This window comes from Larus michahellis, chromosome 4, assembly GCF_964199755.1.
Source record: "Larus michahellis chromosome 4, bLarMic1.1, whole genome shotgun sequence".
NCBI lineage: Eukaryota > Metazoa > Chordata > Aves > Charadriiformes > Laridae > Larus > Larus michahellis.
Window position 1 is genome coordinate 28,720,257 of NC_133899.1, and position 25,554 is coordinate 28,745,810.

A 25,554-nucleotide genomic window follows, 5' to 3' on the forward strand; every position below is an offset into this window, starting at 1 on the left:
GCCAATAGCAGGCAAGAATATGACCATAAAACAGTTCTGGCCTTCAGCAGGCATGAAACTAGCATCATTCCATGGGATTCAGTGGAGCTACAGGAGTACACATGGAGTGCAGATTACAGCCAAAATTACTTCCCCTGTAACTTCATGAACCTGTAATGACACCATATTCCATGAAAGATTTACTTTTGTTTCAATGGAGATTGTTCAGGCCCCTGATGCATAGAGAGAAAAGAAAGACAAAAAGGATGGAGACAGGAAAAGGTGATGTTTTTCAAAGTACTGGTGCAAACAGAGTTTGTTCTGACAAAAATTGGAAATACTCACCCCTTAGACAAGAAGCACACTCAGTTCCTACATCTGCAGATCCTTTTTAGAAAGCATGAAGAATTTGATCCCCGTCTTGGAGAAATCATTTACTTTACCATTCATAAGCATTCAAAAATATAGACTGCAAAATTTAAAAAGCTTAGTGGGTTTGGATATTATTGATAGATTACAAGGAAGGATAATGTTGAAATTAATAAAATTTAAATCTTGTGACTTCTTTTTCAATATTGTCCATGAAACTATCAGGATGCAGTTTCACAGGTGCTGATTTCTAACTTAAGTCAGATCCCACTGAGATTAATGCTACGGAAAAATTCAGCATTGACACAACACTACCCCCACTAAAGCTGACAACACATTACATGCATGTTACCAGACATCATTCAACTTAAAATTTCAGTGGCTGGATATTGTTGCACTTTTTCCTGTCAGACTCAAAACCCCTCTACTATCAGCTGTAATCTTCCATAGCTATCTACATATTACTAATCAGTTCAGTTTCAACCTTCCTTTCAACAGTGAGGGGCTGTTAGCAGCGTATCATCAGGTTTGGTTTCCAGTGCATGGCTATGTTTGTGGCCTCCTTCTCTGGAGTGAAGGCACATTAAACGAACATTCCATTACAGGAGCTATTTATCAGTGCATACAAAAGAAAAATCCCTTCTCTGTCTTATTCTGTGTTCATCTGTTTGATAAACACATCGATCGCATTGGTTATTTTAACTATAGCACTACACTGGGAGTTCAGGCTGAAAGAGTTTGCTATGGATGACCCTACATCACTTTCCTGGGTCAGAGCATTTCAAGACGGGTTTTCTTACCTTGTGGCTGTAGCCCATATAGCCCCAGTGTATCAGCCTGCATTTAGCTGTATTGAAGTGCATATTGCTGGACTGTGACCATTTAATTAAGTGATTCAAATAATTTTGTAGGTATAACTTCATTACTTACTACTCAACAAGCCTGCGCCATCTGCAGATTTAACTGGCAGAGACCTATGTTACCATTTGGGTGGCCAATAAAATGATTAGATAGTTTCATTAAACTGATTAATAGTCATGACAATTATTTTTTCCCATTTTGAGATCTGCTTTTAAGCCAATTTCTAAACCATTTAATATGAGGCCTGCAAATTCTATTTTATGCTACATTACTTATTTTCATATATTTGGGGCCAGATTTTGTGTTTGTGTGTGGTTTTTTTTTTCCTTGCAGTGTGTTTATAGCAACATTCCTTTGTAGGTACCTTGCTGATGGTTTCTGAACAATTCCTTGTTTTCATTGACATTTTCCATTTTCAGGTTACACTCCCTGTCAAAATTTATGTCAAAAATTGCTGTAAGCTCTGGGATAGTGACCCTAACAAAAAATTGGCATATATCCATTACTGCATAGTGCTATTTTTTGTGTGCCAGTAGCATGAGTCACTAGGCAACTGCTAATTTATAGATCAATGCTGAGCTCATTTCTGTCTGTTAGCATGTTATCCAGTCCAGAGCTGGCCGAAGAAGTTACTGCAATAATAAAATATTCTGTAAGTAATATCTATTGTTTTTAAGAGCACTAACGAAGTTTTATTGGGCTTGGTTTTTGGGGTTTGTTTTTGGTTTTGTTTTTTTAAATTTCTTTACAGGAAACTTTCAGCAGCTATCCCCAAGACAAAATCACCTGAGATAACTCAGTTTTCCTTCCAGATGTTATTAACAGGTACATAAGAAGCCACTTGTCCTGTTCCACAGGGAATTTCATGTAGATGCCCAGTGCCCACCTGAGTTCACTCTTCAGTTTTTATGGCCTGTCATCCAAATAAATGACAAAATACAGCAACTCAGATGATCTAAAAACATGCAGAATACAAAGCACAGACATACATACCCATCTATATGCTTCTGCATAGTTCATTTACTTTAGAAAAATGGTGAACAGTTGCCTGTGAAATCAGGTGAGCTGCAGAGAGAGCAGGACCCCACAGCACTGACACGCATTCGGCATCATATGCTCTGCAGCATGACGGTGCAGTCAGAGCTGCTGGGAAATGGCCTTTTCCACCCAGAGCTCAAATAGTCAGGAGGCATTTTAGATAAAACACTAATGCATGTGCATTTAAAGTCATGATTCTGGATTTTTTGTGACAACTGTCTGTCGCTAGTGACATACTTGAGACAACGCACTTTTATCCCATTCGATCCTGCAGGTCAAGCTGTAACTAGGTTGGGATAGATGCCAGAATGCTCCCTGAATAACATCTATTTTTGGCAGTGCCAAAGGCAAGCAAGTGCTCTTCTCCCCTTGCCACAATTGTTCTCGTGGCTCATGGGACTCTTGTGAACACACTTTATGCATCACCACTGTTAGGCCAAACCCTAAAAGCCTTCCTCAGTCTTGTTTCAGCAATATTTTTCTTAACCTCAGTGGGAGTAAGGACTCTGCATTATTAAGTGGAGACATTAACATAACTACATCATGTTTCCAACTACTGTCTGTGCTTATCCTGCTAACCTAACTGCTTCCATCACATCTGAAGGGGTGACATTTCACAGGTGCTTAATGAGAAATCTATTATTTTAAACACTTCAAAAGACATAGCCATGTCTCACATCAAAATATTTATACTGCTAAAATTATTAGAAAAAACAAGCCAAAATCTCATATATCTTACCTGATAGTAAAAGCTAGCTAAAGTGTTTAATTAATGATAAGGTATAGAGAGCCTAGTTTCTAAAATGTAATCTCTCAAACATTTACATGAGGTCTGTCATCACTGCTTCTTGCCACTTGTTCTGACATTTGATATAAATACGCACAAGTTTGCAGAGATGATGCTAGAAGCACTTTGATTAATAAATGACACAGTGGAAGTCAGAAATATTCCAGTGATACAAAGCAGAAGCAGACAAAAAGCTGCATGTAGATCACAAACAGTATTTTTTTAAGGATGGATACTCTTCTACAAATACAATGATAACTGTTTAACAATGCCAGTGAAAAGAAATCATCTACTAGCCTATAAAAATACCAACATCAGTAGAAGGCAGAGGCAAAAACACATGCCTCTGATGCACAGTGATCCATCAGAATCTGTGAACAATGGTTTGAAAAGTTTCTACAGTAGTCAGCAAAACTACAAGGACAATTCTGAAAGTAAATATACTGCAGCAAAGCACCATCAGCACTTAAACAGCTGCTTTGACTACACTATGAAGTGATTTCAAATTATGCTAAAAGGCTTTAGCAGAATTAAAGCAGAATGTGCCACAGCAGAAGGTGAAAGATAACACACTTGAAATGATTAATTCAGTCTGAGATAAGTTTGAAAATCCTTTACATTAAAAGAGAAACCTAGCAACTGCTGCCAGACATTTTTTAAATACTGCACATGCAAATATACATTTCAATGGCTTTATAAACCAACACAAGATTATCTAGCAGTAACGTTAGCTAGTCGCTAATGAGCTGAATTAATGATTATAATGCTACCCTGTATGTTTGCTGCAGTTGAAGAGACTAAGAGTATTACACACACAGATTTTAGGCTGCCAGAGCAGGTCACTCTGAGACAATTCAGTCACCTAGAAAGGACCAAAGTGTTTCACAAAAATGTTGATTTTTACAGTAATTCCCTTATGGTAAGAAAGGAGTGCTTTCAAGTCAAATAGAAGTCCCTATACCCAAATTAGATTATTTGGCTTTCCTCACTGCCAATAATGAGTCACTCCGTTAGATGCTCAGAAACAAAAGCAGTTGCATTTTGCTACTGATAGTACCCATGAATATCTAAATTTGGATGCAATGTCCAGTTTTAATGCTTATTCAGTCAATTACTGTTTAAAAAAATATTAAACAGGCCACAAAATGGTATCAGTTGGCCTAGCTGCCTAAACTAATTTAGTGAGAATGTTACGCCTAAGATTCTTTGTCAATGAGAAAGGAAAGGAATCATTTGCTAAACAAAACCCTCTTTCTTAAAGGGAACAGAACACACTCCGTTTACAAAAAACTACACAAAAATTTCTCTGGAGAAGGCTCAAGAATAGATGACTGGTTTTTTTTTTTCCCCCTTGAATTAGAAAGTGCACAGTTTTCAGAGAAATAACATCCCCTTTTTAATTTCAAGTTGTTTCATTATGTACTTGTTGTGATATGTTAATTCAGGAGGGCATATTTCGACTCATAGACTTACCTTATTACAGATTTCTGCTAAAAGAAGCAGTATGTGTGTGTGTATATATATATATATTTGTCTTTGGGTACGTGAAACGAAGCACCTTTGGATAGAGAAGTCTAAGACAAAGCCAGAACATTTCTTACGATGTAGAAATAAATGGAAGCTGTCTGTCTTTTGTGGACTTGGAATGACATCTGGCGACAAGAAAAAGCAGTGCAAGTAACGAGCTACAGACCAATTGATACGTCTTGGTAGAATTGCAGAAGCTGCTTGAGCAATTTTCTCCCTCTCCATTAAAAACGTTAAGAAACATTAATACAAAGACTTTAAGAGAAATCTTAGCAATTTTCAATAAATTTAACCTCCTTACTCACAAATCAGACATCTTCGATGACATTCTTTTCAGTGAAGATCCAAGTTTCTGCTGAGCAATTCTACCACTAGAAAATGCTCAGCTGTTCTCACTGCATGCAAGAAAATAAACATAGTGATTTAATTATAATTATTCTTAAATTGATATAATTAATCCAGTGCAAATGGCTCAGTGAACACAGTCCTTTTGGTTTAAGAATGGCTTTTTTTACCTCACACTCATGTTTCTAACTGATTTAAGCTAAGCCACAGTAAGCTTCTGTGCTGCGGTTTGGCACAGTCACCTTAAATTGCCCCCTGAAGATAAACTTCTGCACAGACATGACACCCTCCTTGACCAAGGGAAGTACGCAAGCCAGAACAAAACTCTCTTTTTTGACATCTCACAAACCAGTTTATCAGCTACACTCCACCACCCCACACACTAACTCAGCAAGAGGAAAAGTCACTGCAGCTTAAATTAATCACCAGCACTGGGCCAGGTGCCCGGCAAAGCGATAGGTAAGGCCTTTAGTGTGCTGCTATCAGACCACTGGCCTAGCACAGCTGAGAAACACAAGAACCCAGTTTCCATGAGCCCTTTTGGCTGGGCTTACCAGTGCTGGGCCCTCTAGAGCACATCAGCACCCCCAGCCCCCTCTCACTGAGGTAACCACCATGGCCACGGCCCCCACCTCACAAGAGCTCTCCCGCCTCACAGACACGCCTCTGATTGGCTGCTACTCTGCCCCACCTGGCCACTGGGGAAGGGGAGGAGGGTGTCACTCGCCTCCGATTGGCTCTCCGCCCGCTGGTGGGCGGGGCGAGGCAGTGTCCCACAGAGGTGGCAGTAGTGTGGGCCTGGGTGCTGGGTCAGACTAGGCTGCAGCAGGCAAATAGGTGGCATTACTCTATGGGAGCAATGTTAATAACAGGAATGCGTTACATGGAAGCTCTCTGTGGAGGCGGTGCTCGAGAAGAGAGAAGCTGTGTCCTTACTAGATGAGGTAGAACAATTCCCCGAGCTCCCCTAGGGAGCACAGAGGAGCAGGCATCCACCCAAATCTAATTCATGTCTAATGTAATTTTCTTAGCTGTTGTAAATGGAAAAATATATTCTTCATTTCTTGTACCAAATTACTTGCTAGTGGAGCTGTGTGTCAGTAAATACTGTGGCAGAAATTCAAAAGCAGCAGGGATGTGGTATATTAAGGCTGTAGATTGTGCATACTGTGGTTAATATACTGTGTACGTGCTTTGAAAACGAAAAAAAAAGCTGATGCAACAAGCATACTCTTACTACTACTAAGTGTTTGATAATTCTAATTTGATAACTCTAGAAGTTGCAGCCTGGGGTTCAGGACACTAATCCACGTGCCACTGAAGACAAGGAAGTTATGGCACTCAGTGAGGAGTAACATAACTATACATGACCACAGATCAGATTCAACTAGCAAATAAATGGAGCCCCCCAGAGGGCAAATTGAGTCGGTCCTCCTCAGAGCAGAGGGTCTGCATTCAGGGACCCTCCTTGTGGTTTGGGACACCCCCCATGGTAACTCCTGCAGGTTGAGAGCCTTTGCCTTACTAGTTGAGTGATTGCGCATTTCGGATCCTCATTTCTAAAGCTTAAGAATTATTAAGTCGGTTGTGTAGTATTGATTCCATTTTACATCTTGAACTTGTAGATTATTAATGTATGTCAGACTCTTAAACAGTTTTGGATAGAATAAAGTTTATTTTGAGTTTATCACACACCAAATTTAATTTCTTGTAAGTCTCCATGACAAAGACACCACACATATCTAGGAGGATATACAGAAAACTGCACTCCTCTGGAACAGCTGCTGCAGGATACTTTTAAGGTCCCTGAAATAACAATAGATATTCTGAATCCCATTGTTGGTCGATCTAGTCAAGGGAACGTATAGAATAAGTCAATTTAGCATACCCTAAACACCTCCTGTCTGGTCATCTGAATGGCTTTCCAGGATCCTTTGGCTTTATTGGTAAATCTCTTGACTAATATGAGAGCTTAGGCAGGAGGCATACATGTGGGCACCTGTTACTTTGTGTCTTCATCTAAAACTGAATCTCACCCTTAGGGAAATTCCATGTAAACTTTTTATTTTTTCCTGGCCAAAAGATTTTATTATAAGTTTTACTTGATACAGCCACTCCAGAAGCGGAAAACTACAAAACTAATAAAGCACACGATCTACCCTCATACATATATGTATGTACACGTGTGTGTGTGTGTATGTATACACAGACATATACTAGCTTATAGACAAAGTTATGGATTTCCAGGGTTTAATTTTCATTACAATTAGCATAATTTAAAATTATTTTGTTTTAAATTGAAGATGCATTCTGAGGTGTGATATGAAGCACTCATGTAAATGTGATTTGGAAGCAGAAGAAAGCTACTTAATCTCTATATACTGAACGTGACCAAAATTGCAACACATTTTACTGCAGAGGAAGTTTTAAAAGACACAACTGGTAAATCTCTAATTTACTGTAATGACAGTAAGACATTCTACTGTATAATGTATTTTTTACAGCACGGACAGAAAGAGAATAATAGTTGCTTTTCATTTCCAGTACACATGTCATGGATTGTCTTATGAGAACATTGATCAAGGGGGACTAAAAACAACAGCACTGGAAGTGTTTTTCTCAGGTTTATCCCAGAATTGTAGACACGAAATATTTCCCAAATATAACTACTGTCATTCTCATTGGACAGAGTATTGAAAATATTTCACACCTAGGGTACTTCTTGCTCAAAGAGCTGTGGATTGCTGAATGCAGTTTAGTGGTAAGTTAACTATGAGTTAGCTAACTAGCCAACTTTAGTCAATTCCCAGTCCCTTACAATGGTTATTGTATTCTTTCACAAACACTCCAGGAAGAAGGCACTATTTGAAGGAGTCAGGATCTGGCACTTCTTCACTTAAGTATCCAAAACTTCCATTTTAGATATGGATGAAATTGTGTCTGTTACGTATTACAGTTTTTGTAATTTAAAACCTATTTTGGGGTATTTTTCTCTATCATTAGAAACAATATTTTTTAAAACTGGAATAATTACATTGAAATCCTTTCCAGGAAATTGGATAGATTGAAGATATTTTAATGAAAATAATACTGTATTTAAAAGACATTTATCATGTACCATTGTAGCTGCTACCTTTTTTTCATTGTTGGCTTAATTGAAAAGCTTTCTAAATCAGTGTCATTCTGCGCAGAGGATGTGGTCTCATTATTTGGAACTACCTAACAATTTTCTGTGCAAGCTAATGGCATCTTGACAAGAGAGAGTGACATTTTGTTGGTCAGTGCTGCAAAGTAATACCCCTTCTTCTATTGCAAAAAATTGATGGTCTACAAAAATGTGTAAATTTGCAAAAGCTTTATCTTTATTGCAATTAAATTTCCAGGACTGAAAATTGGGAAGCCCTAACAAAGCTGAATATACTTTAGTTGAATAATAACGTGATCAAGAATATAGAGGTGAGTCTGGTGTCTTTTCTTGTAATTTGTCTAATGTATTTGAATAGTATGGTATATAAATGTGTCTAGTAAGTAGGGCTAACTTTTAGAATTATTGAACAACAGAAAGGACAATCTTAAACTTCAATTTATAAGAATGAAAGCTGAAACATTATTTGGAAGTGATTAGCTGTCAAGACTTTCTGCATATGCAGAGTTAAGTAAATAACTCATTTTCAAAGACCTCTAGGATTCTTGATGAGGAAAAGATTTTTTAGTTTTCTTAGAACTGCAGATTTTTGCCTGGACTTCAGTATTATGTAAAAGGCTTCCCATTTAATTTTTATTTTAGTGTTTGGTTTTTTTATTTTTTTATAACTTGGAGAGATTAAATCCTGTTCAGGAGAAGTTTTGTCCTGGCTTTTTCTTATGTTGTCATATATCAAATTAGCTCCTATGAAAAACTGATTTCTCCCCTTCCTCCCAAAACTGGTACTCTTCATCCTAACCTTTGAGTTGGTGGCTAGTCCAGAACCAGCGAGAACTCCGTGATTAGCAGTTTGGCACGTAAAGGGAGAATAAATGTGTAAATGACCATTTCTAGCAAAAGACCATGTAGCTTTCTGAATTACCCAAGTCATTGCACCCCAACAGGGAGACAGAGGTGCTGCAGCACAGTCCACCTTCCCTTGAGAGAGTACATGAAAAAAAGGCAGATGGAGATAATGATACCAAGATAAAAGTAGTTAGAGCAGAAGGAGATGCTGATAGGGATGAATAAGACCAATTCATTTCAAAGCCATAAGTGAGAGAAGAGAGAAATTGAAGCTGGGCATGATGATAGGGAAGGAAAAGGAAGACTGAGAAATTACAGCTGACAAAGTACAAGTGTAACGGCAGTAGAGTGTTTCCAGAAATTACTATTTATTAGCAAGGACACTACAAACACTAGTGGCATCTCACTGCAAAGAAGTGCAGTGTCATCATGGAGAGAAATGATTGACATCAGTGATGTAGTTCTTATGACATCCTGAGGCCAAGACACAGTCTGCAGCCAAAAGCTAATGAGAACTCATGACATAGGGTTAGGTTTCTCATGCACAGCTGTGGAACTAAGGCTGGGGAACTAAGTTTATTTTCATTGCAGTATCATTTACAAAGGCTTTGCAAGCCAATTCCCTTTAGGCAAAATGCATTCTCTCTTTCCATGTCAAAATAAAGCTGTAGTTCATAACAGAGGCTAACATTGTTTAGACTCCAGTCGAGTTTGTTTTTACATTTGAATGATTTGCCTCTTAGCCTACAGGCTCTTCAGCATTTGCAGTGCTATATTAGATTAAAACTGTATTGTTTAAAACATTCACTACACTTTCGTATTCTGCAAAATTTGCAAGAGGTCAACCTCACTGGAAACTTAATAGAAAAAATAGGAAGGTGGTATCAGTCTGGCATTCCAAGCATGAGCATTCTGATTACTACCAAGGATTTATGTACATGGTTTAATCTTTCTCTCATTCTAATAAAAATTTCCTACCAACTTGCATGGTTCAGAGTCATATCCTATATACACAGCCCTGATCCTCCCAAAGTCTGTGTCAAAACTCCCTAGAGCTCATCTTTGTTTACCCCAAATTCCTTTCCATTGCTGTAGCCATGTCAAAGAAGACAGAAAATAGGTATCAGTGGGATTTGTCCACATATTTATTTTTCTTTTTCACTGCTTTTAGTGTAAAGGGCTTTTAGTTTAAATCTAAATCAAGCCTGTTTGGTTGTAAATGGAAATGTAAATTATGCCTGCACTTCTGAACAGATACTAGAGAATCTATTAATTTTTCTTGTTTATCTTTATCTGTAATAAAGAGATCTTCCAAATGCTATCCCTGCATTTTGGGTGGAAATGGAAAATAATATATTACATGTATGATGTCATTGTTTGTGTTAATTATTCTTCAGAATAATCAGCAGCCAAGTTTCTAGGACACTTAATGTGTTGCAGGGGATCCATTTCCAGTTTCAGTTCTGCCAGGTTCATAATTATTTGCATCTGGCGTCTCAAGCCTTAGGTAAGTGCTTTGACCAATGGGCTCTTAAATGGAACTGCACCAAGAAGGAAGCCTTAGAGATCCAGTCCAGAACAGTGGACTAGATAAGATACCTAATATAGTAAACCGAGTTTCAAGTTCCTTCTTTTATTCTTCCAACACAGGTGTTTGCAGAGGACCTTCCTGCTGAGTTCCCAGATTATTATGGTTGTTGTCTATTCTAGCTGATACTGTAAACTTTTCTGAAAGGTCTGTGTTTTGTAGATTAGAAAGCTCTTTCTCACCCAGCTCACAAATTACTGGGTTTTGGTGTTGTGTTTTTTTCTGATTTCCAAGTGACTAGTATGTTCCCCTTCCTTTAAGAAAGTATAAGCAACATAATGGATCAGTCAGACCATAGTTGCATCAGTGCAACTGCAGTTATTCTAACATGAAAAGACCTGTGTCACAGATTTCTGTACAGCAGTTTGTAAGCATTCCACTTTGAGTGAACTCTTTGCACATATGTCTATACAAATATAATTGAAAAAATATTGCTGATTACGTAAGTAGGAACCGTTAAAAGTACTTCAATCAAGAGTCAACAGATTCTTTTGATCAAGGGTGCACAGACCAAGGATTCTGCCAGTGCAGGTTCATGTCTTTATAGTCATATCTTCCTCCTTCGCTTTCCATATGTAGATCAGGTACTATCTAGGAAACAGACATGCACTTCAGTCACCTCATCTCTTTGTCAGAAGTGCCTATAGTTAGTGCATATATGAATATTTTAAATAATATTCACATTAGGGTGTGTAGCAGAGTGAGCTAAGTTGTTTTCTTTAAGAAGAGCTTTATGGAAATTTTATAGTTGGAAGCCAAATCCTTGTTTGTTATTCAAAAGGAATGGGGATTTTATTCTTTTGCTTTACCTGATCTCACCTGTATAGCAGCTTGATCGATCCTGAAGATTTACCTCTTAAAAAAGAATGCTTTGCTTCCACAAAGCAGACAGTAATTATTATGCCACAGAGTGATGACACATGTGGGGATAAATAAACCCTGCCCTTAGGTGTCTGAAGAAAAGCTGCACTTCCATTTTAACTGTACCCTCTAATTCTTTTTTCATTGCTGAGACTTGCATCATAATGAAGTCACATTGAGGGATCAGTCCTGCCTGGGTGAAACAATGGTCTAATAGATATGAATAGGACTGGGATATGAGCCAGTATACAACAAAAGAGTATGTGCAGTTGCTCAGAGCAGAGCTGTCCCTTTGGCCAAGTAATTCAGCTTTTTCTATTGACAATCAAGAGTTTGAATATATTAAAATAATTTTCTGTTTCGCTCTTTTCAGGTATACTTTTTAGTAGGCATCTAGAGGGCTTATCTTTTGAGGAAACATAAGATAATTTTCCTGCCATACTTTAACATAACCTCTTGCTTCTGAATCCTAATGGGGTCTTTTTATCAGCTGGAACATGAATTGGCCAAGCTGCAAATGTTGGGTAAAAAAATCAAGTAATAAATCTCTAAGGAGTAGGAATCCGGAAACTGAAAATTCAGTTCATGATAATGAAGATACAGAAAAGACCTGTCTTGAAAAGGCACTCTTACAAAAAAAATAAATGCAGTGGAGGAAAGAATAACATTCCAGAACAGAAAACTGAATGAGTATGTTTAGAGAATTGTACAAGAACAGTATTCTGATATTTTCAGACATTAATAATTGAGTGTGGTAGCTGGTGGTTAGAGATTCATGACAGGACTTGAAGCCTTTCTCAAATTTGTGTTTTTAAGGTCCAAACTAGGAGTACTGCAAATATCATTTAAGTGGTAGCTGTTATGTGATCTGAATTATTGGATCCAGGCCATTTTCTAGTCAGCAGATGCTGCCATTCCCATTACTGGTAATCTCAGTAAATAGGAAAAGGATTGAACAAAAATAGCTAGGATGAGTAGTTATATTGGACCAGTGCTTGGAAAAGTTTTCTAGGCCTTTAAACAGTGGAGATCCAGCAAAGTGCTGTGGTTTTTTTGTTTCTGTTTGTTGGGGGTCTTCCCCCCTGTAATTTCAATGTGATTTTAATGGCTTCTTGTCATTCTTGATGCTGGCTGAGGACTTCATTAGACAAATTCACTCTGAAGTCAATGGCCAGCACAAAGTCTAGACACAGAGAATCCTTCATGATAGGGCATGTGGAGGATATTGGTGATACCTAATGTTGGATGCTAGCGTGGATCTGAAGCTCATTCTACAGAATTTTTATGAAGGGAGAATTGGATGGCTCTCTTCTGATGAGCAGAAAGCTGTCCATTCTCTCTCTGATGTTCTGCAGGACAGCTAAGGCATATCACTCATCTGGCCAGTTCTTGCTTTGGTTTTGTATCTAAGACCAGTGAACACTCTTCCAATCTACAAGTGTAGTACAAAGAGTCTGTAGTGCATCAGGCGAAAAAGAATCAAATTGTTTAGAATTTGCATTTGAGTGGAAATAATATACTGCAGTACTGTTTTACAGCTTGTTAATAAAGAGAGGGAAAGACTGTCAATCATCTCAAGGGAGGAACAAGTGATGGAGGTGTGGGAGAATTTAAACATAACTGTGAAATTTGTTGCTGTTACTTGCTGCTGATTTCATGACAGTGCCTCACATTGCACCCAAGTCCAACAGAGTTTTATTAGTTCTGCAACTTAGACTGATAACATTATGAATAATAAAAAGCAAACTAAGAACTTCTCTTACTTGAGGAGGTGAGTTCCTTAAGTTAATGATTACAGAGCAACACTGAGGGTGAAGTGGATGAAGCTTGGTGTTATGGATCAGTATAGGACCAGTATATCCACATATTAGGATCAGTGTATCCACAGTTGTAGTCTTTCAGATTTAAAAAAAAATATATGTCTTTCTGTTATCATTCATCTTTCTGAATTTGTTGTTTAAAAAAAATCAAAATTATGTTAATTTTTCCTGTTATGTTGTTCCAGGCATAATTTTAAAATGTTTCCAAGTGGAAATGAAGAAAAGTTTTAATTTGGTAGTACAATTCTTGTTGATGCAATTGAAAACAGTGGGAAACATTCACTTTGAAGAAGGTTTATCAAATAATCCATGGTAAACTTTTAAAGATACTTTGAACTTATGATTCCAACTTAATAATTTTTAACAAAACAAATTTATTACAAGGACCTGGAGTATTTTGAAGCACCAGTGATCCACAGACTCTGTTTGCAGAGAGCTAACAAGAAAGGAAACACCCTCTCCCTTCTCCTTCTTTTGGTGGTGTACTAGGCTGAAGCTTTGAGCCCACAAAGACTGATTATTTTTTTTGTTGCCTGTATTTTTTTTACCTATTTATGAAGATCTTGATTTTAAAAAAAGAAGATAAAAGAATAAGCAAGGTACCCAATTGCTTTTTAACAGTGATAATGATTATTCTAAGTTCCTACACAGCTTTACTTGTAAAGAAGCATTAGAAGTTGCTTACATCATCTTTGTACGAATAACCTTGATGCTCAGTTGAGGGAAGATTCAAATTTAGACTGTCAGTATTTCAAGAACCGTTTTCTGCTTGAATACTCCAAGCTTGTCCACCTCAGTTATGCCTCCTTTTTGTGTTCAGGGATGTTTGTTAGAGCTGCAGGTAGTTTTGTACGTACAGGTTCCATTTGAGGTTGTTTATAAATATCATTCTGCTTACTTTTAACGCCACTTTCTCAAGCCAAGGATCTTTTTGTTTTGGCAAGAAGAAATTAATAAATGACTCTTGTAGGGATGAAAGCCAAAACAAAGGTTTTAGGAGGAGTAATCTTAGCACTGAATCTTTTTGAGAAAGAGCAATATTTTTATTAGTTATTTAGTTTTAATAGTTTTATTAGTTTTATTGTCTTCCTAGTCAGACAGAGAGAAAATTGCCACATATTTTTAAAGTGATTTGACTTGTGTACCACAGGGAACAGGTGAGCTTCTGCTCCCAGGTTCCTGGCTGGCCAGCGGACTGCCTCCTCTTTCTCAAGTTTGACTGTAGAAACTGTTGTAGGTTCTTGCAAGCTGTGCTCGCTTTATGCGAATATAGTGGAACTGCTCATTTGTATAGGGAAGAAGGATTTAAACAGATTTTAAATATGACAGTGCAAATAGAGAAAATGAACACAATAAATCACATATGATTAGATATTGACATTTGATGCTTAACTTTCAATGCAACGTTTGAATAAAATAAGGTAAATTTATTTGTCTCCACCTGAGAGAACAAAGTTATAATGAAATGAAACAGGCTAGAGGTATTGCTTCTGATTCTTTCTTCTGAATAAGAAACAGAAGAAAATCATGTAGATAGCACTAAAAAACTCAGTGCAAGAAGAAAATATTATTAACTTAGTGCTCTCCTCTGTGCACTTTTGCACACAGGTTTAGTTCTTGTTGCATAATTCCATCATGATTCTGTACCCAGGACTTCAGAGCATACAGTATCATGGAAGTGAAAATAAATTCCATCTTTAGAGTACACAATAAAATTCCGAGGCTGAAATTTAAGAAGAAGATTCAAATATTTCTGTAAAAAGAAGTTTTCAGTGTAGCAGAGTAAGTGCCTAAGTTTTAAGAGCTATTTAGTGTAGCATTGGCCTGTGAACAAAGTTAACTTTGTGATTATAAGAACAGGAACATTTTGCAAAGCATCAAATAATTTAGGATTATTAAGAAGTTTTACCCAGATAGAGGTGGCTTGAAGTTTCCCAAAGTTCCCTATGCTTGGTGTTTCTATGACTCGCTTTTGGACTTCAGAGATCCATAGCTTGGTAGAAAATACTAGGCGTGAGAACTGGTTCAGATTTTTGTTGTTAGAATCTGGATCTTACCTCATCTGTTCCTAATATGGTTGTGCAAACAGAATAAATATTGTTATGAATGGACACATTTCTGAAAGTGGAAACCAGCAGTAGATGAACAATGCAGAAACAAGACAAAGCCCACCTAGATGTATATGCATCTGTATCACAGGAGAGTATGTGCATGTGTCAGGATAGTCACAAGATGGATTTGTATCCATGCATGTAAGTACGAAGTTTTTTTGGGTAAGTCTCAGTTTTGAAATTTGTGTGATTGAACTAATTTATTTCATTGTATTCCAAGAATCATGTTGAGATTTGGGATGCAGCCATGATCTCTGTCATAAGCAGTGGGAAACATCTGCCCAAAGCACCTTGTAGAACTGTGTTAACCAGTGGAGCAGCGGTCTTAGGACACTCAGTTGCCCACTTGTAGCTATGAGACAGAACCTCCTGTTGAATCCATTTTTTTCTCTCCATACTGAGCAGCTCACTGACTTGATACGTGTGACTGCATTGTTATGATTTTGGTACCATTATTACACTGCTTTTCATCTTTTTATGTGCATTTACTATGTTTATATGTATGTGAAAGTTTATTTTATACATGTAAATGTATGTGTAATTTCTGTGTGTAGAAATCAGACCTGAGAGCTTGAAGGGAGCCGGAAGACCTTTTCAACTTGAAAGAAAATCTTATCTCCCTGAGGGGACAGCAGCTGCCCTCTGACCTCAGGACATTTTAGATGCTAAGATATAAAAAAATTGCCTGGGATTCAAAGTGTGCCCATTCGGAGATGCAGTATTTCAGTTAATGGCATAACATAGCTCAGCATGTTTTGAAGGGGGATGTGGGATTAGCTGTTTTTTTGTTTGCTTGGGAGTTTGGGGGGTGGGGAGGGTGGGTATGAATTGACCCAGAAACAGCATAGCTACAAGAAACGTTCAGAGGTGGGCAGAGATGATCTTATGGATTGTACCACTTTCAAATTTTTTCTGATATGCCTTCAGTTTATTTCCCCCATAGCTGAAATACCACAGCTTCTAGTGCGTTCCAATAAAACATGAAACAGATTTGTTCACCCTTTGCTGTTCTTCACATAAATTCAGAAACACAAAATGACCCTCGCACTTACAGCTTTACCTGAAATTATTTGAGGTAGGAATCTGTAGCAGACAATTCAACTACCCATTTCCAGCAAGTTTTTTTGGTCCATGGGGAGGTCAGATTAGTACAGCTAATGATTTTTGGAGCTCTTTTCATATTACCTGGAGAGAACAAAACTTTTCAGGAAGCTCCTCAGGTGCACTCTGTGTCATGCTGGTAGGATATTCTCCAGGTTGCATGAAAAACTGTCTCATCATATTAGCTCCTAGTATGGATTAGTCAGATCAGCTCCATTCATATGTATTAGAGCCCATTCCAGTTGGTGATAGGCAATTTATGCATCTTCCCTGAGAAGCAACTATCAGCCCAATGCTGTTCTTAAATTGAAACTTCATGGCCTGATGCTCATTTTGGCAGAGAAGTCCAGCAATAATTAATCAAATCTTCACGTTAACCTGCTGGCAGTCAAACTACAGTGTTGTAAATCACCAGAAATGACACTCTTATAAAAAACATTTCAAGAAAATAAGTTATCCACAGTTTTGTAGTATTTGTATGGGGTTCTGGATCTGCTATCAACATACATTGTACCATTTTCTTTCCTCTCACGCTTTTGCTACCTTCCTGCTAAGGATCTTCAGAAAAGATGAGACTTGTGGTTCCAGAGGCAAATAAATAGATTTGATTATTTTTTTTTATGTAATACAGGACATGGGGACGACTCTTACTGATCATGAAGAGGCAGGAAAAAAAATATCTTGCAAGTGATCTCATGATTACTGTGAACATCAGTATTATGAAATTTGTGTTAATTATTCTGTGTTAAACTTAGTAAATATTGTGCAATGTATAAACTTTACATGGTCAGAATGTTTATTCTTGTCTTTTGCCTGCTTTTGCAACAGCATAATGAAAACCTGGAGTCTTTCCCTATTTTTTCTCTTTGTAGTCTCTTAATATGAAAAGATGGAATCTCTCTCTTATGTATGCAACCCTGGATAGTCAGTAAGGAAAAGCAGCTGCTACAAATGCTGGAGGATGGTTTCCAAGGTCTGGAAGTGCATACAGTATGCTGCATTGTGGATAGATGAATGCTGTTGTTTAGTAAAGGATAGCACAGAAGAGAACAGGCAGAAAAGTGCTGCTCCCTTTTTCTCCTTCCTTTCATCATTTTTCTATTCATCTTTCTTCTGTTTTCTTCCTCTATTCTCATTATATTACTTGATGTTATCTTTGCTTCATTCTTCACATCTTTAGACCACGTGTGGCAAAGGCATGACTAGTGTTTTCCAGTTTTTCTCATTATCTTCTTTCCTTGCCTTGCCCTTTCTCTTTTTGTTGCAAATTGTCTCTTCTCACTCACTGCTTCTCATCAGTGCCCCCTATTAGAGTTTGCGGGGGCTGATACAGGACTAGTTTAGAAGTCTTCACAGTAACACCCGCAGCATCTGTATTTGCTGCCTGTGTAACAGATTGGCTCAATAGTTTCTTCAGCCATTTATGTTATACTTCTATACATTTCTTTTGTATTTGTTTGAACACGACATTATTTTTCTATTATTTTGTTCTCCTACCAGTGCTAGCACATAGCATAGCATGGATTTTAATTTTTTTCAGTCTCAGTTCTAGTAATATAGCATCCCAGTGCGTGGCTTGCAAGCCTCATCCTAACTCAAAATCACTGCTTCCTTTGTCCTTAATCCTAAATTTAATACTAGTCCGTTTATCTCTGGTATCTTCAGATACCTAGCCCTAAATGTAGGGTCCCTCTAGCACGGATCCTAATTGTCAGACCAGTCATAACCCTAGAAACTGTCAGTCCTGTTCCAGTGACCCCTTCCATCTCCAGACTGTAAAAGAGCCAGACAGATGGAATATATTATTTCATGCTGAGTCAGAAATTATGAATAGAAGAAGTATTTTCACAGACTCACAGAATGGTTGTGGCTGGAAGAGGCCTGTGGAGGTCACCTTGCCCAACCTACCTGATCAAGCAGGGTCACTTACAGGAGGCTGCACAGGACCATGTCCAGACAGCCTTTGAATGTCTCCAAGGATGGAGATATATCAGGTAAGGAAATTTTCATTCTGACTTACGAAGGAAAAGAATAGAGAGTAAGAAAATTAATTCAAGGCAACTCTTTTCTAGTCCCCATTGTTCTCCTTTTCTTCTTTCCAACCTTTTGCACACCTGCCTTTCTATTTTTCCTCTGAGAAGAGATCAGATTTTTGGGTGGCAAGATTGTGTGTTCAAATACAATATCTATTGTGCTGGTTTGCTTTATTATTCTTTATATCATGCTAGTTTGCAGAGGCCCCACTGAGATTCCTTTTTGTGATGTTAAGTGCTATATAAGCATACGGGAGGAGGGGCTCTGTCCCACAGAGCTAGCAATCTGATTTTCTTGTCCATATCTCTTATTCTGTTGGAATATTGACACCATAAACTATTTTCTTATTGATTATTCTTTTCTTTCCCTGCCTGCCATCCCTTATCATAGTTCATGGCTAAATTTTCATCCTGCTTAAATTTGTTTACATTTTTAAGGGATGGTCTCAGTCAAATAAAGATACTTGGCCCTCACTTTAATCTTTGCAGCAGTCTAACAGGAAAAAAAGGTTTTCTTCTCTGTAACAGTCTAAGCATATGTGAATGTCCCAGAACAGAGTTTCTGAAACAATAAGTAAGCTAATGCAGAAGGCAAAACCAGCAGCTTGAACAACTGAGAAGTTGTTCAAGCAAGATACCTCAAAGTTTGGAAAGACGTTGTTGTAAAATATTTGCTGAATGGCTTGTATAATTGCTGTTACAGAAGGGTTATTTTGTAAATTCTGTAGATGGCCATGAGGTGGCATATGCAGCCTTGAAAGGAGCTCTGAAACTTTGCTGAAATCTGTCCCAGTGGCATTTCTGCATATTAGGAAGCTCCACAAAAGGCTTGGGCTACTGGGAATAATTCCCAGACAGGAGTTTGAAGCATCTATTAGAGATGTCCTCATGTGAGAAGTAATTAGATGAGTGAGTAAAGGCACAAATACATTGGGTCAATTTGTGTCTAGGACAGGGCATGGAAAGGAAAAATACCAGTCATGCCCTGTGACGCTGCCATTGCAGTGGCTTATGAATTACCAAATTTCAATCAAATTTGAAAAAGGCACAGAAGTCTTAATGGTAATTAAGTATTTATGACTTTTGTAGAAATCTGGCTTAACGTAAATTAGGATACCTCTTCTCCCTCTGCTCCTCCCCCCCGAAGAAAAGAGACATTTCCCAGCTTTTCTGGGGTTCATTTAGCATCGGCCAATAGAGCAGTCAGCATGGACTTCTGGCAAGTTTGTCAGCATATAATCTTGTCTGCCAAAGTATATTTGTTTCATAACAACTAGAAAACCAGAATCATTATATATATAAAAATACATACTTTTATTAATATGTATTGCATACATACTAGAGCATTCATTTGCCAGCCCAAGATCTAGCCTGCTTGTTATTACACTAAGCACAACTGTTCTATTATCCTGTCTGCACCCCCAAGCTAAAATTAGAAGTATTCAGTGTCTTTTCTCCTCTCTTAGGGAAAGCAATAATTGCAAAAGTTTTCCTTGACACAGTGCTCAAGCAATGTACAATGAATTCCATCTATCAAGCCAACTACCCAGAAGCTAATTCAGTATTCAGGCCATGGAAATGCTTAGAAAGTGATGTATCTACTTTTGGCAATGGTATGTATTTGTAGGCACTTGTTAGCATAAAGTTAACGTTAAGTTAACATTTGTATTCTAAACTCATCTTTGACTTTGGATTGTCAAGAGGTTTCATTCATCAGAACACAGCCTCTGCTCAGCTGAAGTGCATTTTTTCAAAGACAAAACAAGCAAGAAGATTCCTCTTTGAATAAATATTTGTGCTTATTTCCTTCACAGAGTGAAAGTGAGCTGTGCCACACTGCTATTTAGCCATTAGTCCACACTAAAAGTAGCTTACTTCACGCAGTTTCATACCCGCTCTTTGTACAGCGGGATTGAGTGAGTGTTGCAAAGGGCAATATTCATACACCACAGAGAAAACCTTCACCCTTAAAATCCACAGCCTTTAGAGAAAATAAAAATGAGTACTACTGAGAAATACACTGTTATAAGTAACCAGATTAACTCTCTATATCATTTATATCCTTTGAGTGATAGATTCTGCCTTACCCTATTTATTTTTTTTTCGCAAGAGAACAGAGTGGGAATGGAGTAGTGATTTTACTTTTTTACTCTGATATACCCTTCAAACTTTCAGATGCTAACAGGGAATTCCAACTGGGATTGTTTCTGGTTTCTTAGAAGGGAAGAAATGAAAGCAAATTTAGAAGGTAATCACACCATAATATGATGGAGTAGTTTTGGACAGTGCAGCAATGAAAGCACTGCAGGACAGCTGTCCATGCTCTCAGGACCTATGCTGGTCTTTGTCAGGCTGCAATCTTCATGCTGGAATCTGTCAGTCGCTTATTCTATATAGGGTATTAGATAACCAAGTTAAACTCCTTTATTAGCCTGTGTGAGTATGTATGGCAAAGAAAGTCTAACAGCAGAAAGGAATAAAACTGATGCATCTTTATGGAAGGAGATATCTTTGACTTATTAACATTCTGAAATTGATACCAAACTTAGCTAAAAAACAATAGTATATTTACCTTGTTTCCTCCACTTCAGAAATATGGTCTTACTTGGAGAAACATTGGAACTGCAGCCATTGGCATTGTGAGTGATTAGTGTTTGACCATGAACTGGTCCTGCCAGAATACATGGCTGAGTTTGACTACCTTACACTGGTTTGAACTTTGTTTTTCCTACTGTGATATTAGAAAGGAAGCTTTGGATTTCACTTATCAAGAGGAAAAAAAACACAAGTAGGTAAATTAAATTCTGTTCTATGAACACGAGCTGAGAAGCCCAGGTTTAAGGTTGATTCTCTTCTGTCCATTCTATCAGAGCCAGATAAAACTTCTGTGGAAGTCAGTGAGAAACTTTCCACTCATTGTAGTGAGAATTGGATGAGGCTTTTATTTTGTACATGTGAAAAGCATAGCAAAGAAAGCACAGATCCTCTAAGTTTCAACAGATTAAATGAAACGCAGCAGAAAACTAAGTCTTCTCTCACTAGGAACTACTTTCTCTGAGGTACCTTGGAAAGTAAAACTTGCAGTATTGAGTGTACAAAGGATCTTTTTTTCATGGTGTCTTGCAGGAGCAAATGATCTTTAGTTGTTTGACTTAAATTGTGAGATATGCAGTTTTGAAAAAAAGAAAATAAATTTTATTCTCAGCTGGTATTCTGAACAAGTTTTTCCTTAATTCCTTCTATTAATTTTTACAAGCATATAATGCTGCTGTGTCATTCATCTAACTTCATAACTTGGTGCCAAGGTAGGAGGGCTCATTTCAGACTCTGAGTTAATCTGTTAGAGAGTATGGGGAAGTGGGATGTTCAGCTCTGGGGAAAGGAAAAAGACATGGACTGGGGAATTCTGGACTTCGGGAATTTCAGTGCTTAGGTGTACTTTTCTGGACTCTAGCCATAGTTCTGTATGGTACACAACAACCCATACAAGCAAAAACGTTATGCAGTGTTTTGATTGTGAGTCAATTAAATCCAGATTCTAGCAGATCTGTGTTACAGAAAGATGATTTCCTGAATGATTGCTATTAATTTCCTAATTGAACTTCTTTCATTTATGCTGTTTTAAATTTATTATTTAATTAAAACCCAGAAAGTTTACAAATTTCAAATGTCTTTTATTTTTTATAGCTCAAAGACAAGTGTCTGTTTTCTACATGCAATATAATTGTGTAAGAGGGAAAGAGCGCACAGAAAGACTTATTCTGTCTTATGATTTGCAACATGGTGATGAGGTTTTGAACATGGAACCAACAGTAAAGCTCAGACCTCAGATTGCTTTCTTAAATGAAAAAAAGCAAATATTTTCACTAGCTAAGGCTAATATTTAGTCAGGTATCGCTGTAAAATTTTCAGTAAAATAACTATATTATGTCATCGTTACTTTGTTACTCAGGTTGGCCCATGACCTAAACCAAACACAAAACTTAAAAATTAATGTTTCCATTTAGGCTTGATTCTGATGTTGCTTACATTTACTTAACATCACTAGAACTTGTGTTCCTCTGCCTATCAGTTATTATGCAATGTGAATTACAATTATTGGGCTGAATCGTAATTGGATTTCCTATTGTGTAAAAGACACGTCATTTCAATGAAAAACAGTTTCAGAAGAATGCATCTGAGAATAGGACACGACCTAAACTATCAGCCTTGCCTTTGAATTTTATGAAATACATGACTTCATGCCATTATGCCAGTTCTTGAAAAGATTTTTCTGTCAGATTTGACATAGCCTGGGGAAAAAAAAAACATCAAAACTGTAGCAGACTACAGATTTTAGCTTCGGAAATACATATTGTTATAATAGCTGCACAGAAAAATGCTTCTTCAGGTGGACATTTATATGCATAATTCTGATACTGCATTCATACGCATAACTATTGTGTGGCACCTTCAGTAGCTGCCTTTTCTGATGAAGTAGCGCTGCTACATATCTGATACATAAAACTGAAATAGTTTCTGAACTGTCCCATTTTTACCTCTAGTTTGTGAATGGTGTTATTTCTTATTACTTGATGGTTATGTTTTCCATTTTTTTTACAGTTTCAATGCAGCATTAAGAAAGAAGAGAATAACAATTCTCTTCTTATTTTACCAAAGTGCTATATTTCCAGTGATCTGTGTTTGCAGTGAGGTACTAGCAATTGTCCTCACACTTTACCTTTTCCTAAGGATCTGGTGCCTGTCTGCTCGGCTACACTCTTCCCATACTGCTCTCTCATAAGGGAAGAGTTGCAAGGTCCTTAGTGTCAGCAGCATGTGTACCCTTCTCCTGTGAACTGATTTACTGTCTGACTCCCCATCTTACCCAGGTCACTTTTATTTCAGGGGGAAGTTGGAGAAAAAAATAGTCTTCAAATAACTGAAAAGGAGTCATCATAGCCTTTATTGTCTTTTCACTGTTTCATGTTAGTTTGGATTCACATTTTATAGTCTTTTAATGGTTTACCAGTATTTGTATTTGCACTCCATCAGTTGAATTTTTTCCATTTTAAAGGCAGCCATGGAGCATTACAGAATTTGGCTGCATGTCCAGTAAAATTGTCATTTCTCATCTACTTTTGGCCTAGGTTTTGAATTTGAATGGGAACAGCCTGAACATGCTGCAGGAGATCTCTAGACTTAAAAACACTTCAAAAGCTTATCAACAGCTTTAATGAATTTATTTCCTTAAATAATTTTTATGACCTGGTAAGAAATTAAGCCATACTTCTTTTTTTTTAAGAAACATTTACTAGCATAAATATTCTTGCATTGTGAGACGTGCTTACAAGACAGGATTGGGCCAGGATGCACACAGGGGAACAGAATGGGGGACTAAACTAGGATCGGGAATACTGTGATATTATTAGCAGCCCACGGTTTTGGTGCTTGTTGATATTGTCTCCAGTTTGAATCACAATATTACAGTGGTGTCACCCAGCTGATCTCGATAATGGTCATTTCATTTTAACACATAAAGTAACACGTCTGGAACACACTAGGTCTCCTTCAACAGACCCAATACTGAGCAAGGGGAGTCCCAGGCACTGCATCCAGTTAAGCCTATTTAAAGATTAAATGTGTCTAATTACTTTAACCAAAGTTTCTTTTGCAACACTTTTGGCCATACAACTATTTTCAAACCTGCGTTGTCTTGCAGCCCAAAAGGAACTATTTTGGTGTGAGCCATAACCGTGTGATCGCTTTTGAAGGCATCAGAGGCTTAAGCAAACTGCAGTTCTTCAACCTGAGCTGGAACCAGCTGAAAAGGTCCAGGGAAGATATAAACATCTTACATAAACACACTCCCAACTTACTTAGTCTTGACATCGCACCTATGGCATAAGGTACATATCAGCACTTGAAATTCTTGGGAAAGCATTCTAACCATGACCACAGTTATAAAGGCTTAAAATCTGGTCCTGCACCTTATTAATTCTAAGGCCCTTGCAATGTAAGAAGCCTTATGATCGTGTTACGGGATCTTTGTTCTCACAGGGCCTTCACTTCTTTTTGTAGTCACAGCCTAACCATGTGAATAAGCTCTGTGGCATTTTTGCTCAAAGACATCTCTGAGGCATAATTCCTTTCTTTTTTGCTTCCCTTAACAATTAAATTTATTGGTGGCCTGTGCCAGATATCAAAAACCAAGCCCTGGCTTTAATTTTGCTGTCTCAGCTGCACTGAATAAGGGGTGGGAGCAGACAGTTCCTAGCCTTGGGGCTGTGCATATACACTGTTGGTCTCTCTGTTACTGCCAGTATCGGTCTGCAGCAGTACAGCTGTGCTGGCTGGAGTTTTGCCAAGAAAGCCAATACTCAGCCCTTTTACTGACTCTCATTCATTCCTATTGCCCAGCCAGCTTCTGGAACAAATATTTCTCTCTGTTCTTTATTCCCTTTGAATCAGTACATTTTAACATTATTTAAAGTGCTCAGTTAGAATAAGCAGAGTTAAACCTTAGAAATTTGAGACATTGAAAGTCTCTTTGAAAAGCTTTATTATGATCATTTAACACTAAATTTAATATTTTGTACAAGTCTAAGTCGGGCAAACAGAGTACTATCTGAAAAGAATACCTCCCAAATAATTTGAACAACAAACCAACGTAGGAAACAGAACTAACAGCTAATTAGGGCACCCAGGAAGCATCCAAAAAGATGCTGCCTTGTCTATTTGGCCTGCCAATTAAGCTTCCATTAATCTTTTCAATACATGCTAAGATATAAAAAGAAATAATAAGAGCTACCAGTTACGGTCTCTGGTTCTTTGTTGTTATTACTTAGGTTTTTATCAGATTGTCATGGTTCGGCCTCAGACAGCAACAAAGGACCAGGCAGCCACTCTTTCGCCGTGCCACCGCTGTGAGGGAGAATAGTAAGAAAAAGGCAAAACCCGTGGGCTGAGACAAAGGCAGTTTAACAGAACAGCAAAGGGGACAGGAAAACAACAACAATGACACGGACAGAGGAACATACAAACACGATGGTGGTGCCGCCGCTCACCAACCTGACCTGGGACGCCCCAGCCCGCTCCAAGCGGTGAGTTCCCTGCCCTGGCAGCTCCTGGCTCCGGGCTGGGCATGGCTCACATGGGGTGGGA

The 25,554-nt window shown here is 37.9% G+C and overlaps 2 pseudogenes; both read left to right on the forward strand.

Moving 5' to 3' along the window:
* Nucleotides 1–11,818: 11,818 nt before the first annotated feature.
* Nucleotides 11,819–17,392, forward strand: LOC141743066 (leucine-rich repeat-containing protein 9-like; annotated as a pseudogene).
* Nucleotides 17,393–18,326: 934 nt separating this feature from the next.
* LOC141743067 (leucine-rich repeat-containing protein 9-like) lies at nucleotides 18,327–24,298 on the forward strand (annotated as a pseudogene).
* The last annotated feature ends 1,256 nt before the right edge of the window (nucleotides 24,299–25,554 follow it).